Raw genomic sequence first — 17,444 nt, 5'->3', positions numbered from 1 at the left:
AGAAGTGTCAGCTTTAATTAATGGACAGTCTGTTAGTACTGTTTGTTCATTTGAACTGTGTTAGCAGGCCCATTGCTCAGTGATACACTAACCTACAAGAATATTTTAGTCCTCTGCCTTGGAAACCTTTCAGACTGGTGTATGAATTGCAACATCAGAAATCTACTGCTAGGCAGAAAAGTCAAAACTCGCACCAGTAGCTGTGAATTAAGATCTATCTGCTCTGAAGTCCCACTTTTTGGAGTGACAGGCTTAGCATCCAGCTCTTCCGACAACGAAGTAAATGGGTACCATCTACCTTTAGGCAGGGTTTTAGTGCCAGACCTCCTGGTTCTGCTTCTCAAGATGGTAGTACCCACCTAAATCGATTTAGTAACTGTGATACTTTCTCTCTGGGACCCCTTGATGGGGTACATATATAGTGAGGTAGACAAACCTTTAAAAACAAAGTATCTCGTATCCATTACTCAGGGCTGGGTAGCATGAAAAGCAAAGGTTAATTAAATGCTTGTGTGTGAATGTCTTAGTTGTATGTTAACTTTTTCTTGGGCAGTTCTAAACTTTCCTGACTATAGCTTTGGTAGAAAGCAATGTTTTCTGTCTGCTGCAGCCGTCGTGGCTGTACCGTGTGTCTTGGTCAGCCCATCACTGTTCACTGATATGGAGAGGGCAGCCATTCATTACTCATTCACTGTCTGTTTCTCTAGCAGTATTACATTTAGGATATTCTGATGAGAGTACCAGTCTAACTGTTAGTGAGATGGAACTATTTGATTAAACAGTAGTTTATTTCAAATTAGTTTATTTCAAATTATTTCTCCAAAGAACCATGTCTTTCAAATTGGGGGTGGGGTGTGTGCCAAATAAAGATTAAACATGCTAGCAGTGCTCATTCCGTAATTTTTTTGTGATATCCAAGTAGCAAAGCCAACTTGTGGCACAAATTGTACTTGCTAACCTTGTGGTTCAGGGCTTTATCTGCTCGGTTACAGCACTCAAATGCTTTTGGTGTTCTGAAGTCAGTGAAGTCGGAAGACAAAAGTAAGTAAATGGGCTTCAGCGCAAGGGACTTGTCCCTCTCTCTTCCTCCTCAGTGGTCCTTTATGGGTTCTGCTGCTGGCTGTTTTGAAGCATTATGTGTCTGCCACAGGCTGCTAGCTTGTGCCAGCGAGGGAATTGAAGAGGGCTGTGGGAGAACTGCTGTTCAGTCATTTTTGTAGTCCTCTGAGCAGCAAATGTCGAGGCTGGTGTGGGAATGGAGTAACAGAAGCTGGGCATCCCCTGTGCACTGCTGCAGAGACAGGCTCTGGAGGCAGCTGAAGCCCAAACTGTCTTTCTGCTTAAGGGACTGAAACAAGGTCTGGAATGGGAAGAGAGAAAAGGTGGTGTGATCTGTGCTAGGTCCTGCTGTTCTGAACTCCAGATACTCTTTTTTTAGTGCGTCTTGTGTTACAGGCTTTGACCTGTCGATACAGTTGTAGATCAGAAGCCTTTAGCTCTGTGTGGCGAGTGTGCTTCAGTGAAGCTCAGGTTGGTGTTTTTGAAGTGCACTCTTACCCGTGTGTCACAGAAGCGCAGCTCGGGCATTTTCACTTGTGTTTATTCAGTCTTCTGGCATCAATACGGGTCTTTCAGAGCCTGTGAGGTCCAGCCTTTCTGTATGCTTCTCACCTTCGCTGGAGCACAAACACAAGTTTACACGGAGTTCAAATAAAATACGTTGGTGTTTGGCAGTGCTTTCTCACTTGGTTAGCAAGAGCGTCCTAGGAGCTGATTAACCCTGTGTGTGCTGTAAGCTAAAGAGGCATGTTTCAGAGTTCATGCCAAGTCTCTGGTGCAAATGTCGGAAGGTAAATTATATACAAGAGACTCAAAAGATACCCTCATACAAGTACAAATTAAGGAGACAGGTGAATCAGTGGAAACCCCAACTTGAGGGATGCATTTAAGGTGCATTGTTCCATGGCAGCAACTGGTCTGGTAGCTTCCAGTCTGTTTCCTCTGGTTGGCAGAATTTCAGTCAAAACCTTAAGGTTTTCCAAAACGGCAGTTCTGCACAGTGAAAAGAGATGGAGTATATTTTTTTCTTGAAAATCTGCAGTTAAATGAGCTCTTACTTGATTCCCTGCACTAGTGTTAAAATTTGTCTGGCTGTATAGTGAGCTAAATTCAGAAACTGAGCTGGCTGAAAAGTGACATGTCGCAACCTCCATTTCTCCCCATAAATGCAAATGGCTTAGTTTTGTTCAGCTGGATAAGTTTCTTAAACCCCCATAAAATTTAAATTCAGTATTTTAATTTATCTCTAAGAACAAGGGGGGAAAAAAACCCCCTTTGCATGCGTAGCATTCTGCATCTCTTGTACTAGCATAGAAGTTACATATTTTCTGCTGTTGACGTGTACTTACAGGTGCTATCAGCCTGGTGGTTGTATAAAGTGAATTTTTCTGCCTGTGTGCCTGGTCCTGTTCTGGTCCTGTGGGTGATTATATTCTGTCCCTGGTTGTGGAGGTGGAGAGGAGATCATGTTGTCTGCTGGCAGCTCTCTGCATCTCCATTAATGCTCTGCTAATATCTCTCCAAATTCTCTTCCCTCTCCTCCCTGACGCAATTCTGACACAATTCAAACAAGTGAGCTTTGGGGCTTTTCCAACTGAGCCAACTTCAGGCGGTTGGTAGTTACAACCTCTTTAATCCTTGATAAAAAACGCTAATCAGACAACAGACGGGGCGAGAAGATTAGCATATGCAGGTGTGATTCTACCACTAGTTTGGAAAATACAGTTTTTCTTAGCCCGTTTTTATATATCCCAGAAGGATATTCTCCAGAACATGTCAAGTCTGAGAAGTGGTAAAACAAGTAGCAGTATGGGTTCCTGCCTTAATCCTTTTAGCTAGGATCCCTGGTTAAAAAGGAGGTGTGTTTGGGGGAGCACTGTTTCTCTTTTTGCTGTGTTGGTAGAGAAAACCAGCTTTCTTCCCACATAGCCCAGGCTGATACACTATGTGGTGGTGGATGATGCTGGGAATTTCCATTGCACATGAGAAGAAGAAAAGGAGTTGGATGAAGGTGCTGTTTGAGCAATGGTTTGCTAAGTAGCCACTGACTACCAAGCACAGACTCCCCTGACACCTTTAATGGGAAGATCTTTTGCTTCTCTTGCAGAGTGATGGGATACATGGTTTTCGCTGCCTGTTTTCTAGCAGGAGTGCTTAGAGACTGTTTAATGGAAATGGAGGGGCATAGCATGTTGGATGCATTTGCAGTGCTGGTGTCCAGATTGTTTGCAGCAAGGCCCATCCTGCCATCTGTCTGCCAGATGTGCCTTACCACACAGAGGGTGAGGCTGAAGTGGGTCAGTTGGTAAAGCTTTTGCTATCAGGGCATAATTTCTCAGGCCAATGTAGAGGAGGAGGGGTGTGTGTTCATGTGTTTTAAATCAGTGCATACAACAAACACCCTACTTGGACCATTTTCCTTTGAATTAAGGGGTGATTTTCATTCCTAGGTCAGGAGATGCTGTGTGTCTTCAGCATTTGTGGCACCCTGCTGGTGCTTTCTGCTTTGATTTTTTTCAGGAACCTCATGTTTCAGTCACTTAACACATGTAGAACGAGGAAATGGCACCATTTGCAATGGGAGAACTGGCTTCTCACAGAAGCTGAGCTTTGGGCTTATAAGGTCTTTGGTAGTAGCTTTGGCCTACTTTGGGAGCTGTCTCTGTCCGCCACATACTATTTCAGATGAGTTAGCTGTGTCTGCCATAGTAGCAGCATGCTTGATTTTGCAGAATTCCAGCACTGGGGAAAAAAAAATTATGTCTGTGGCACTGCAGTACCATTCCTACTTCTGCTTCTCCCTGCTGTGAAACCCAAAAATCATATCTTTGCTTTTATTGATCAATGAATGTGAAAAGGCCAGATTTGGAAGGTGCACTTCCTAATGAGCACAAATCAAGGACTCATTTTTATTACAGAGCAACCTGGGAGAAAAAAAAAAAAAAGTAAATTTAGATAATTTTTTTGTTTCCTTTGTGTTACAAGAGGCTGGTCTCTGTGGAGAAGCAGATATTTGACAAAACGTTATGAAGTGTGAGCACAGAACTGGGGTTTTGTCACTCTGCTGGAAGAGCAGAGCAACTGTTCGCACTCAAGTTTTGGGATGGAATTTTGCGGAATTCTTTCAGCTGAATCAGCTGTACTGATTTTTTGCCTGTCCTGTCCTACTGCTGTAACTCTCCTGCGCACCAGATGATTACTGAAATTTTGAATATGCAGTCTTAGTATGTTAGATGTGACTCCCACTGAGAAGCTGTACCTTTTGAAAACTGCCGTAAAACCATTTGGAAGAAGGATTCTTTGCCCTTTCTTGTCCCCTCTATCCCAGAAAGTCTTGCCGTGGAAACAATGAAACTCAAAACAGGCACGTTGTATGTTGAAGCTTTTGCTCTTGGTTGATCTTGGTAGGCTCTCCTTGCAAATAAAGTTCTGTGTGTTTTATTACACTGCTCATAGTTTTTTGGCGGCTTTTTGGTGATTAACGTTTTGTTTATAACCAAACACAACGATTAATTGTGTTGGAAAGCAATCTGCCTGCACCAGGCAAAGTTGAAGGCTCCATTGTGCTTGGTACCATGATGAATGGATTTTCTGTTCCTAGATGACTTGCAGCACTGTTAATTTCAGAGTCGTCTTGGAAACACAATGAAACAGGTTTTTACATTTTTGAACTTGCATTGTGAGTAAAGGGTGTATTTTTCAGTTAGAAAAGAACACTTATGCTTATTTATACTGCCAGATGCAGCAGAAGTTAGTCCTGTGCTGCAATATATCTCCCTGAAAAAATCACGTTTTAAGTCTGCTGTCAGAGGGGTGCTAACAGACAGGAAATTGGAGAAAAGTGCGTCGAAGTCTGGAAGTGTTAAAAGTCAATGTATGTTACGTATGTCTACTCTGTGTAAAAGGAGTAGCTTTGTATAGGAGACCTACCTGTGCTCAGGGTTTGTTCCTGCCTGGTTGTGCCTCTTCCAGTACTCTTTATGCCATACATCTCCAAAGGACAGGCAACACCCTGGCAGCTGAAACTGTCTGCTGCAGATGTGCGGCAGTTAAGTTGTACGACAACCCTTTCCTCTAGTCTGTAGAGCAGTTGCTTTAAATCTGTGCTCCTGCTTGGTATTTTACAGATGGGTTGGGCAGAGTTTTTAGAAGCTAAATGAATGTCTTGGTTATGCTTGTATGAGGCTGTAGCACTGAGGTATTTTAAATTGCGGATCATTTCGCTTCCTTGATTTGACATTTGTTTACTTTACCAAATAGTATATTCAAATACTTAAAAACAAGTATTGCAAGATTCAATTTTATATGCACATTGCAATTTACTATTCTATCACTTTGCTTTAAACTACAAATATTGCCAAAAATGTTGTCAATAATATATCTGCATATGATATAGGCAGTTACTGAAGTATTTTAACGTACATATGAGCAAAATGTTTTCAGTAATGTTTCTTTCTGCTTCTTGCTTTGCTTGTTGCAAAGGTTGTAGCCTTGGGATGCTAGCCAGGCTTTGAACTGTAAAAGGGAGCATAAAGAATGCAGGATGTTTTTAGAATAGTCGCAACCGCGAGCAGATGGCTTCATTAAATTCCCTTTAGGAGTAGGGAGAGCAGTTGCTGCTTTTGGAAGAAAATTGGCTAGAGCAGCTGCTTTTACGTTGCCATCCCAAGTGTGTGTCAGGTAGCAAGAATATTTGTACAACAATTTTATGTAAAGCAGTTGGTCAGTGTACCTTTAAAAATGGGTGCAGGAGAGCAGTGCCTCTGTTCTGTAAACAGAGAGGTACAAATTAAAACAAAAGACTCAATATTTCATCACTAAACTTCAGGTGCATTCTTTAAATCTTGGGCAGGGGAAGCTCTGCTAGTTGCTTTGCTTTCCGCTCCTCAGCTTCAAACTTTTCATATAGTTCTGTTCTTTGGCACAAAATCTTCTGGTTTGTTTTGCTTTTTTAACCTTCTTTTCTGGAGAACTCTGAGGAAAAGTGCATTTGTAACTAAATGTGATTATAAATATATTCTGAAGGAGAGTGGTATACCAAGGGTAGTTTTCTTCCTGCAGAACACAAAGGCTTCCGGCAGAAGTGTATCGGGAGTCTGGTTGCTCAGGGTTTCAATGTTCTTGCGTGGATCAAAGTTAAGTATGGGCAGTGAGAATAAATTTTTGCTTTACTTGGACCTAAGCTGTAAATTAGGTACTTTATGCTCAATTTCCTCCTTACCCTTCCACCCCTGAAGTTAAAAACCAAGTTTCTGAGGTTTGGGTTAAGGCAAATACTCTCAAGTTATGATATCTTTTTTGAGGCTGAATAGCCTCAAATGTGTGTTGGGTTTTAAAGATGGGGATGGATTTAAGGAGGAAGCTGACTTTTGTTCTTGTAGATAAGTCAGATGTGGAAAAATGTTATACCTGTTAAGATGTTTCACAGTTGTGTGTTTCCTTTAATTGGTGGTTTTAAAAATTAAATTTGGAGGCAATAGACCTGGTAGCAGGGAGGACAGTGTGCTGCTGTAATGGTAGATTTTATTGGTATTGGTCATTGCATATTTATTCTTTTGCCCGTGAAATGCCTCTTTATTACAAATTAGTCTTCTGCCTCTCCTAGTAGCAGAGGAGGACTGGTGCATCTGACACTGGTGGGTCTGAACTCTTGTGTTGAGGCTTGTCTGTAGGTATATGGTGTATTCTGGGGAACGCTTGGGCTCTAACCAAGCTGCTTGGATGGTTTCAGCTCTATAAACTGTTAAGATGCCTCCAGCAGCTAATCTGGGATGGTGACATTGAGATGCATTTGTTGTTTGAGATTAGTGACTGAGGGAAAACCCTTTATTTATGAAAGTGGTTGTGGATCAGTTTGTTTCACAATACTGAACCAAATACTTCTGTGTAATAGTTGTGCAGAAATTTGTATGTGCATGTGTATACACATTTGCATAATACAGCAATTCCATGTTTCTATTTTTTCTCCCAAGTTGCTTTTTAAGGGTAAATTTATAATGTACAGGTGTTGCAGAAACTGTCTGAACCAGACATCATATTAACCACCATAGCTGCAGGAAAATCTGTGCTTAATTAGAATCAATACATTCCACAATGAGAGAAGAAAATGACCTTGTATTTGGAAGGATGAATTACTGGCTTGTTACTGGCCTTGTTCCAAGGTTTTCCCTACATCATTCTTGCCCTGAATGCTTCTGTTAAGTTTTGTTATGTCTGATACTTGCTTTTAAAATACTTTAATATGTGCTCTCCAGATCCATGTGGTACTAAGAGGAGCTGGATGGTACTATCATTTTGGTAGAATTATGTGAGCAGATCCACTGTAAATACAATTCTAGCCCTAGTATTCTCACACCTGCTACTAAGTATAAGACAAACTTTTCAGACTTACCCTGGTACACCTTTATCAGACCTGAGGGTCTTTATCAAGGCTGTAAGTGGAATGCTTCCTCCCACCCTGTGGTGTATCAGTATTTTCCAAGATGCTCAGGATTGGCAGCATTTTTCATATATCACTTCTCTGCTCCATCTCCTTGAGGCTGACAGGTGCAGCAGTGCTGTGTAGGGGTGAGGGGACCCTAATGGGCATATATTTTACAGCCCAGACTGTATCCCATTTTCACCTTCCCTTTGAACAAGATCTGAACATTGTGTAACTACAGTTGTGATACATCAATGAGTTCAGCAATATGTGCTAGCAAAAATAGTCTTGTTAAACTCCAGGCCTTGCACGTCCTCTGGGCAGGAACCTGGTCATGTATTTGTGTCTGTCATTCTTTTTTGAAGTTTTGCAAACATCTCACAACAAAGACTGCTAAGCCATTCGGACATCTGGTCTGAATCACATTTAACCAGCTTATGCGAGCAAATGTTTCTACCTATTCACATAGTGAAATGTTAGCTGCAAAGCCTGGGACATTCTGCCAGAGATGAATGGCTTAATGTGGTTACGATTAACTAAATTCACTCAGCTTACTCTGTGGATTTTTCCCATGAAGGTGGAAATGATTGCCACTTTGCAGTCTAGGTTTTTTTGATTTTTAGACCTGTGGAAATACCTTACTTTTGCGCTTGCTCTGTTTAGCTTTTGCTAGCTGTAGAAGGTTTATAAGCAGAAGACTGTCTGCAGATGTATCGCAGATCATGTGCCACTCATGTCTGGTCAGCCTCGGTTTGGACCAAGTAATACAAATAATATACAACTACAAAAGATGTTTTCAGATGGTGATAATGATGTTTTTCTGTGCTGGTGGAGTAAGTTATCGGCTTCCTTGAAACTGGAGCTGTAATAGTGGCCTGTATGTTAAAAACGTAAAATGCTCACGAAGACTGGGAGTATAAATAATCCAGTTGGAGTTACAGTCTGCCTTGCTTCCAGAGCTTTCCTAATGTGCAGCAAAGGAAAATAGACTGGCATTTCTCATATTTGCTCCTGCAGCTTGAGCTGCTTGTCAGCACTGGAGCTCGTACGTGGGAACAGCTTCACATGCTCTGAGCTGCCACAGGAAGCGGCCCAGGAGTGGGGCAGGATGAAGGTCAGTCCTTTGAGGATGCAGGCGTAAGTCACAGCTTCAGTTTACGCTTAATTCAGTAACTGCAATTGCCTGTTCCTTGTCCTGTTCCATCCTTCCCCAACCTCCTGTGCTGCTGCTTCTTCCCTTGAATGAGATCTTAACGATGATGGAACTGTAGGGTGTCCTAGTCGAAAACATATTCTTTGTCTTGTTCGCCTGAAATAGCTTTCCACTGAAATAGCTTGCTGATATTTTTTTAATTTTTATTTTTACTTTTTATCCCCACCATCTCTTGTGACCATCACTGTGGTACATTACTTGCCCAAGCAAGCTGTGCTTATTCGGTTCTTGTATTGCAGTGTCCTCTTCAGTGCTGAATGCAAATCCTTCTAATCAGCAAGGAGTTGTTTACTGTCCACATAAAAAAAAAAAAAAATTGGGACAGTTTTACACTAGCTTCCTCAAGTCCTGGTTGATGGGCAGTACCACTGTGTAGGTTGAGAGTCTGAACCAAGGCCTGTGCTCCCTGTCCTGGATGCTGTCTAAACCCTGGCCTGACTATAGTCTTGACTGCAAGAGTTCACTAATACTTGACTTTCTGGCCTATAGACTTGCCTTATCCTCCCTCTGCTGGTGATGTGCTTTCTGCAGTCCAGTAGATATAATTGTAATTTTTTGCCAGACTTTTCTAAATGTGATGTGTCACCCTTACTAATCCAATATAGTTTAATCTTTTGGATAATGAACAATTGTCATTATTGAAATGGGGTTTGACAATAATATATATTCTCTAAGGATTTTTATTTGCTATTTTCTATTTAAATTTGGCAAACCAACAGCAGAAACAACCCCATGCTCTTCTGCAGTACTCTGCAGGTCTGAAGACCTCTTTGTTGAAGAAACAGGATTTGTTTTGGTCATATCGTCCAGCTCTAGATTTTGTAGTGCCTTTGTCCTGCCCAGGGAAGTGAGGTGATCTAAATGATCATATATTTATTACTTGAAATTACATGTCTTTGCCTGTTGATGATAGCAGCTGTCCCAGAATAGGCCGTGTGCTTTGCCGTCTGAGAGACAGTTCATCTTGTTGCTTGTTGGTCTTAAAATTTATCACCCATCCAGGAGTAAAAATGATGAAATGGGACCCTGTGTAGCAGTGGAAGTGTGTTGCCTGCCTGGCCATGGGCTCTCTGGCAGCATGGGAGGCAGCGGAGGGGCTGGCACAGGGCTCTTGCTTGCACCTGTGTGTCTCACTTATCAGAAGTGTGTGGAGATGTGTTTATTTAGGGCACAGGGGATGTCTGAGAATGTCATTTTAGCCACAGCTCCTTGGGAAGCAGATAGCCTGCAGCTTTAGCCACTCCTCTTAATGTGTGTTATACTGATGAGTTGAGAAGAACATAGATGATACTCACTCTTGTAAGGTGGTGTCAGAATTTGATCGTTGCTGCTGCTGCTGTCATATTTTTGTATGCAGTGCAGTGTTAGTCTGCTCGATTTTCTCGTGCAAGCTGTTAAAGACCAGATAGGGTGATACTGTGAGAACAGGCACTTTTTCAAACCTGCCTGTTTTCATATGCATAAGGCTAAGACTGTAATGTCTCTGCTCCTGGTGTCTTCTAACCTCGTGTGTAAATACTGAAAGTATGGTGACATGGCCCCATGGCAGGCATGGGTTGTTGGCCGCAACTGGAAGAGCCCTGTAGCGGCCAAGGAGTGGCTGCTAGGATGAGGTGGCTTTGGGAGGCATGAGGAGGACAGTGAGCAGCTGGGAGAGCCTCACAGAGGGCGGTGAGCAGTGCGAGATCGTAGCAGACTTCTCAGCCCGTTAAAGAGCTAGAAAAATAATGTTTATTAAACTTAATTTTCTCCTACGTCTAAGCCACTTCATAAGTTTTCTTTTCGGGGGGAAAATATTTGGTGAGTGACATGAGCATTAAGATGTTTAGGCTGGAAGTGGTATAAACTGTGCGTGGTGCAGACTTCCACTGAAAGGTGCAAATTGTAATTTTCACAAGTGACACAAAAGTCCTTATTACAGTGCTGCGGATCTCAGTAGGCAGTCCTCTCACCTTCTTTCTGCTGGAGTTGTTGAAGACTTTTCAGGTCTTCCTGGTACGTAAAATTTTTTTCGTGTTTGACCTGCTGTTCCTGTGCTCTTCCAAGAAGAGCCATTCCTTGAGTCCATCATGACACTTCTGTTGGCTTCCTGAGCCTGTCTTTCACGAGGAGCCTTTGTGTACCACAGGAGCTGGTGGGGCTCTCTGCTGAGCTGCTGTTTTCCCAGGTATGGTCCCCTTCTCCTGGTTGTGTAGTTACTGTGTCCTTTGGAGGTGAAGCAGTTGATTCCAGGCTTTTGCACTCTTTCTCAGGCATGGAACTGACGACTGCACTGGCACATCTCAGGGAAGGTTAAACCTAACATATGGCTGTGAGAGCTGGGAATGTACCAAAGCACCAGACAGGAGATAAATGCTGTGGAGAAGTTATGGGCCTTGGGTGGAAAGACCCCAGCACCTATGGAGCGGTCTGAGAGACTGTTAATCAGCAGCTCATCCTGGCCAGGATCTGATGAGATAGTCTTTAGGATATGCTTTCTCAGGAAGCGTCCTGTGAAACCTCACTCGTGTCGGACAGGAAGGACTCCTGCAGGAAATCCTGCAAAAAATCATGTAGTAGGGAGAATGATGCACCCCATTTTCATACCCTGAGAAGGAGCAGGGGATAGGAGATCTTTGGTTCTCGGTGCATCAGAAGTGGTGTGGTGAACGTCAAAAAGAAGCAGCATCTCACGTACATTACAACAGTGATACAAAGCTAATTTTTGTCATTGCCTTGCAGAAGGTTAGTTCTGAGCAGTACTTTCAAACATTAACGTTTGACTTTCTTGTGTCATGCTAACAAAAAGATAAGCAATCAGGGCTTTTTTTCCTGCTGAAGAGTGGTGTCAGATCACATCATCTGAGATGACCCACAGTGTGACAGTGTTTTGCTGGAAGTCTCAAGAGGAGGGGTCAGCTGTAGTGAAATTGCATAACCGTTGGCTGTCACTGAAACGTTGGATGTGCCACCAGTCTTTCAAAACGTGTTAGAATTTAAAAAAGTTTAACCTGTTCAGATATTTTTAAAGTACTGTGACTCAAAAGAGGTAATTGTAAAATGCACTATACCCGCCATGTTAGAAAGATAGAGAAGCTGTTTGAGTATAGGTACTCGGGTACCTATATTTTTTCTGCGGAATGACTGTTAGTTTTGGGCTTTCTCAGAGGGGAGTCATGGAAGTTTTGGAATCAATGAGGATCAGCTTGCGTTGCGTCTTGAGGTGTGCAGTCAGCTAACCTTGCTGGAGGGCTTCTCAGACCATTGCATGCAAACTGTAGTGCAGTTTCTTGTGTGTCACTGAACAGCGAATCTGTTGTTAAAGACGATAAGCATTCTTGCCAAGCAGAAATATGTCTGCAGCCTTTAAGAATAAAGAAGCTTAAATGAAGCGTGCTATTTAAAATCTGCTTTAATAAGTGAGGACCATCAGCAAACAGTCTGACAGGAGACAGGTTTCTTGGCAACAAAAATAGTGAAAACTATTGTTCAGTTTTTAACTGTAGAAGAGCAGTAGCAAAACAGCTAATAAATGGTTGTTAATCTGGAGTACTGATATTCAGCTTGTAGTCTGTACACTCCTAGGTACCATGGATGACTTCTAAGAGATCTGCAAAAGCTACTTGAGAAAAGCAGGCTGATCGTTAGTAGGCTTAATTCTCAATGCAAGTATGCACATACCGTAGGAAACTTGAAGATTAGTGTTTTTCAATTTCTAAGAACAAAATTTCTAGACTTACAGAACTCTGAATATAGTTTGCTGGAAAGAATACTGTGTGTGAGAAGTTCCTGTGTTCATAAATAAATAACATTGCCTAGCTAAGCTTACATCTTAATGCTGGGGCATTGCTTTGCTTTGCTGTTAAATACTCTTTCAGAAGTTCAAAGCTGATATTCCCGTTAGAGAAAACTGGGGAAAGCATGAAGGGAGAGTGAGAAGGAAACTAATGCTTAGTAAGATTTGTTGTTTTGTTTACTGTATTACATCTGCCTGTATTAATAAAAAAAAAAACAAAACACAACACAAAAAACCAAACCCAAAGCAAACCAGCAGGCTTAGCAAATGAGCTGCATAACAATTGAACTTAAAATTTAGGAAATTATATCCGTGGTGAACTTTGAACTTAAATTTAATTGATTTGAATTAATATGGAATTATGATTTTTTAATAGAAATGGCCAATTTTTTTAATGGGCTGTATGGGGACTTGGTTCCTTTCTTGCTCTATTAAGTGTGATTTGGAAGAGATAGGTATTTTGCAATGCAGAATGACAGTGGGAGTATAGACAATGATGGTATCTTCATTCCTGCCTGTGCCTGTTCTGGATCATGCAGCATGAAAGAGGATATAGCTGTCTCAAGAATGTTCCCCTCTGTATACCTTTTGGTGGTGTGATACCTGTAGCTGCTGATCTCAGAAGGTTACAAAGGGGTACAGGGAAGAGGCTAACAGCTTCAGCACCTCTACAGAATCTTTTTCACAAGTAACATTAATCACCATTGAATTCACTGACATACCTCTCTAGGCTGGGATTGATTTATGTATATGGCTGAGCTTAACCTAATTTTTCCACCATGACTTCTGAAATGTGAAACCTGTGAGTGGTCTGGTGTGGGGATCTCAGGTTTGAGATAACCCGTGGATGGCTCCTGCTGCATTTGGAAGTCAGCTTTGCCAAGGAAGGCTTTGGGTTTCACTGGTGAGCCCCAAACCTTGAAGGAAGCACATAAATCTTGGCTCGCCCCTAATGCTTTCAGATAATTTTACAGTTCTGATTTTCTGTAATACTAAAAAACTCAAGTTTAGCCTTCAAGGGCTGGAAACTTGCAGTAATTACCCGTTTTGTCAAGAAACTTTGAGGCAGAACCTTTGTAGTGTGCAGCTCTCACATCTACTTTTCTCTTTCATAATGTCCTTAATGATAGTGCAAACAAAATTCTTAAATTAATCATCAAGTGTAATAATGACCCTCTCTGCTACATTTCATTTGGCGTAAGAAAAAGCTCATTTTAGGCTTGGCAGGAGTTAAAATCCTGGTAATGCTCATGAGAATGTTCTGCAAGCAAAGCTTCAGTTAATCCTGTTCCTGATATGCTCATGCATAATTTGGTGTGAAATCCGAAACACTTATACTGAAAGATCTGCACCTGTGTTTTTGAACATACAAAAGGCACTAATATAGGTACAAACCAATACCCAGTTACTAGCTAAAGGTCAAAATGACCTTTGCATTGTTGATATCAACACAGAAGTTGAGTTGAGGCAGGAGTAGGTGTGATTGGTGCTCTACAACCTCATAGAGTGGATGTAGCAACACATGATAAATCACTGCATTTGTGCATGTTCTCCCAAAGTAATTTTTTTCAAACTATAGGGTTAGTCATTGCTAACCGACTTGTTGCCATCCAAATTCTGCAATGAAACACCTATGTTTAACAAGTTCTGTTCTGCATGAACTTTTTTGTAGTTGCTGGTATGTAGAATTTCTTTGTATATCTTAACAGAAGTGTGCAGACTCCATGGCTGTACACAGTCAGTTTAAAAAATAGCAAAGGTTAGTGAGTGACAATATAATAATCTAATGATGATTCATAAAATCTGTCCCTGTGCTATTTGTGAAAAGCACTAGCAGCTTTTTTCAGAAGTGTGGTTGTGTTACTTCTCAACATAACCTCTACAGGAACCCTGCCATTTCTTTTTACAAGGAAAGAAAGGGGAACTTCTCTGTAGGCTAGCATAACCTCAAGCACAGCAAAACCCCATACCCTTTAAAATGCTTGCAGCTGAAGCTGTTTGCATTTGTTATGGTAAAATGATGATTTCTTAAATGTTAAGGCTGTTTTACTGCATTTCCATGGTGCTTGCCAAGAAAAGATGAGTTGCAGTCTGCTATCTGAGATTAATCTCCTGTCAAGAACTTGGGTATTTAAAATGACCTTTGCAGTGTGATGTGAGTTCTGGATTTTGACCCTAAACCTTATGTATCCTGATTTGCGTGGGGTTGGCTGGGTCATGCAGTTGTCCCATAGTACGTGCTCTTTGCCAGTCCTTCAGAGGCAGCTGAGTATCTTGAATATGCAAGTAAATGTGAGGGTAACACCCTTGTGGCCAGGGTTTAGCTGATGAGAAGGAACTGTAGTTTGTTACTCACCACTGGCAGAATAAAGTAAATTGTTTTCATAATGATGCTGCAGCAGGAAAAGAGCAACATGTACTGTCAGGGACGTAGCCTTACCCTCAGGTAGTTCTGGCTTTTTGTCTTTTCAAGATCTGCTCCAGCAAGCAGTCCTGCAGAAAGCTCAGTCCCCAGGTGGGCGCTGTGCAGCATCAGAGGGGAGGACTGCATCATATCCATCACAGGCCTAGTCCCAGACAGCCCTCAGTCCTTCAGAGTTCTCTTTTTTGAGGCCAGAATCCCTCAACTCTTCCTTGCTTTTTCTTATTTTGGCCCTGAGGTGAGGCTGGGCGGACTCAAAGTGAGTGTACCGCGTACTGGGCTTCCCACTAAATTCCCCCCCCGCCCCCAAGGAAGACTCAGATGTAATGTCTCCAGTGGTGTTGCACATACATTTCATCCAACACAAGCTAGCACTGCTACTGAAAGAGGCATTGTGGATGGTTTTAAACTACACTGACTCTTCCCCTCCCCACAGTAGGTTTTAACCTGTGGATGTTGACTTCCCTAACTGGTTGCACGGTAGCACAAGTTTGGGCTGGGAGGTGGGGATGGATGGAGACCATGGGACACAGAAGTGGCCAGAGGTAGCAGATAGGCAGGACAACTAAAGTGAGCAGTCTGGACCCCTCATAATTATAAGGGGAAGAGCGGTTATCTAGCTTGTTTTCCTTCAGCCCTGTTTTGGGGATCCAGGGGGTGATTAAGTTCTTCGCCCTGACACATTGCTAAATTTCTGGTGTGTGTCTTAAAATGAACATGTTTGCTTAGTCTCTTGTCAGTGCACAGTTGCTGTCTAGGACCTATAAAGCCTAAATGTGCTGTAATTATGTAAGAGTATGGATAGAAGAGTGGGTTACCACATACTACAACAGGAGTACTGCAAGGGAAAGAGGAAAACAGCAGTGACCTGGTGCAGTCCAGGAGTGAGAGCCACCGAGCATGTCAAACTCTGCTCATGTCAGTAGGGGAAAAGCTGCATTGCTGCTTGGTGCTATTGATGCTGTACCTGAAAATAAAGCTTGACGTTTGTTTGTCCAAGGGTCAGATCTCAAAGAATGGAAATGGAAGGTAAAAATAAAAATTTTCTACATTTTCTCCATTAATATGGGGATGAGCAGACCTGAGGGAAATGACTGGGTTCAGTGTGGGTGGGTTGATGGGGTTTTTTGGGTTGTTTTTGGTGGTTTTTTTGGTGGTGTTAGTCTTTAACCTGTAGTAGGTTCTCAGTGGAAATAAATTCTGAAACTCAACTGCTTTTAGCTTGAGAAGGTTCCCTCTGCAACTTCCATCCCACAACTGGTTGACAGGGAAGGAGGAGTTGATCTGTGTAACTCAAAATGCCCCTATCTGTGTCTCTTGTATGGAAATGTGGGTGTTGAAACTTGCTGCAGAAAAAGCAGCTTACAAAATAACAGCACCTGTATGGAGGCACTGGCTTCAGTTTGGTACTTACGAAAGAGAATTGGCAGCACTAGCACTGATGGTGACTCTTCAAGTAGCTGCCGTACAAATACAATATATGTTTTTCTTAACTGAGAAAAAACCCTGGCATTTCCAAAGAAGAGGGCTCTACTGCACCGTCTTCAACATATGTACATACCTGATGTAGGAAAAATTGCACAGCTTGTACTGTTTAGCTGGCATGATTCATGTCAGATGCAGAGCTGGTTGTTTGTAGTTGGAAGCAGAAGCAGCTCTGTGGAGCGACAGGTAAAGAGCTGGGAGTAGTGATGCTGCCATCTTCTCACAGCATCTGAAACTGAAAACTCAAAATTATTGTTGCAGATCCATTTGCCAGTTGGATGTTGTAGTTCTTTCTCCCAAATGAAACTGGGAATGTGATACAGGAGGATTCAGGAATGTATGAATTTCCTGTGGTCTGTTCTGGTTGTTTTGTTATCAAGTGGGCATGTTTTTAACATGATATGAAGGTATCACCCTAACCAGTCTAATGACATTCTCGTTCTGTTATGACTTTGTGCAATTGGACATGAGAGAGAAGAAGATAGTTTTAAAGGGGTGTGTGTGATAAGGGAGTTGTAATGTATGATCAGTACGATAAGGATATTCAGAAGCAGAACAAACTTTACCTGTGTTTCTAAGTCAGAGATGTCCTTACATAACTTGTAAAGCTGAAGGAAATCCCTTTTTATAGCTTTTGGAGTTTTTTTGGACATGAACAGTTTTGTTTTTGTTTTTGCAGAAAAATGGGTAAATTCCACTTGTGAATTTTAATTGTTTTTTAATAGTAAATACCGCTGCAAGGTTCAACTTCTCAATTTCATTTAGCCAAACACAGTGAAGTTTTGTTTTTGTTACTTCTCCACTGTTTTGAATAACTTTGTTCAAATCCCCTGCTTCAGCAACCTCAGGGAGGCTGTGCTGTGACTTACACAACCAGGGAGCTGACTGTCTGGCTCCTTGAACTGAAGTCACCTGTTTTCTCAGCACAGAAGCTTTACTCAGGACAGACAGGTAACCTCTACCAAGGCTCCTCTTTAGTGAGTTGCAAAATGTTTTGCTGTGCAGGCTGGAGAAGTGCTGTTATTTAATCTTGTGTGTGCTGACAAGGAAATACTCTTCCTTTTCCTCC

At 42.0% G+C, this 17,444-nt stretch overlaps 1 protein-coding gene across 8 annotated transcripts in view; it reads left to right on the top strand.

The window, feature by feature from the left end:
* The window catches only part of SEMA4D (semaphorin 4D), a 100,095-nt gene that overhangs the window by 33,257 nt on the left and 49,394 nt on the right, over nt 1–17,444 (top strand). The window contains exon 1 of one of the 8 annotated variants that reach the window (XM_064438695.1): nt 8,598–8,617. The exons of the other annotated variants lie outside the window; for them this stretch is intronic. The gene's annotated coding sequence lies outside the window, so the exon portion shown is untranslated. Of the gene's footprint in view, nt 1–8,597; nt 8,618–17,444 lie in introns of those variants that run through there. 8 annotated transcript variants of the gene reach the window in all.

This window comes from Phalacrocorax carbo, chromosome Z (genome assembly GCF_963921805.1).
Source record: "Phalacrocorax carbo chromosome Z, bPhaCar2.1, whole genome shotgun sequence".
NCBI classification, from domain to species: domain Eukaryota; kingdom Metazoa; phylum Chordata; class Aves; order Suliformes; family Phalacrocoracidae; genus Phalacrocorax; species Phalacrocorax carbo.
This window is presented reverse-complemented; position numbering and strand designations above follow the sequence as displayed.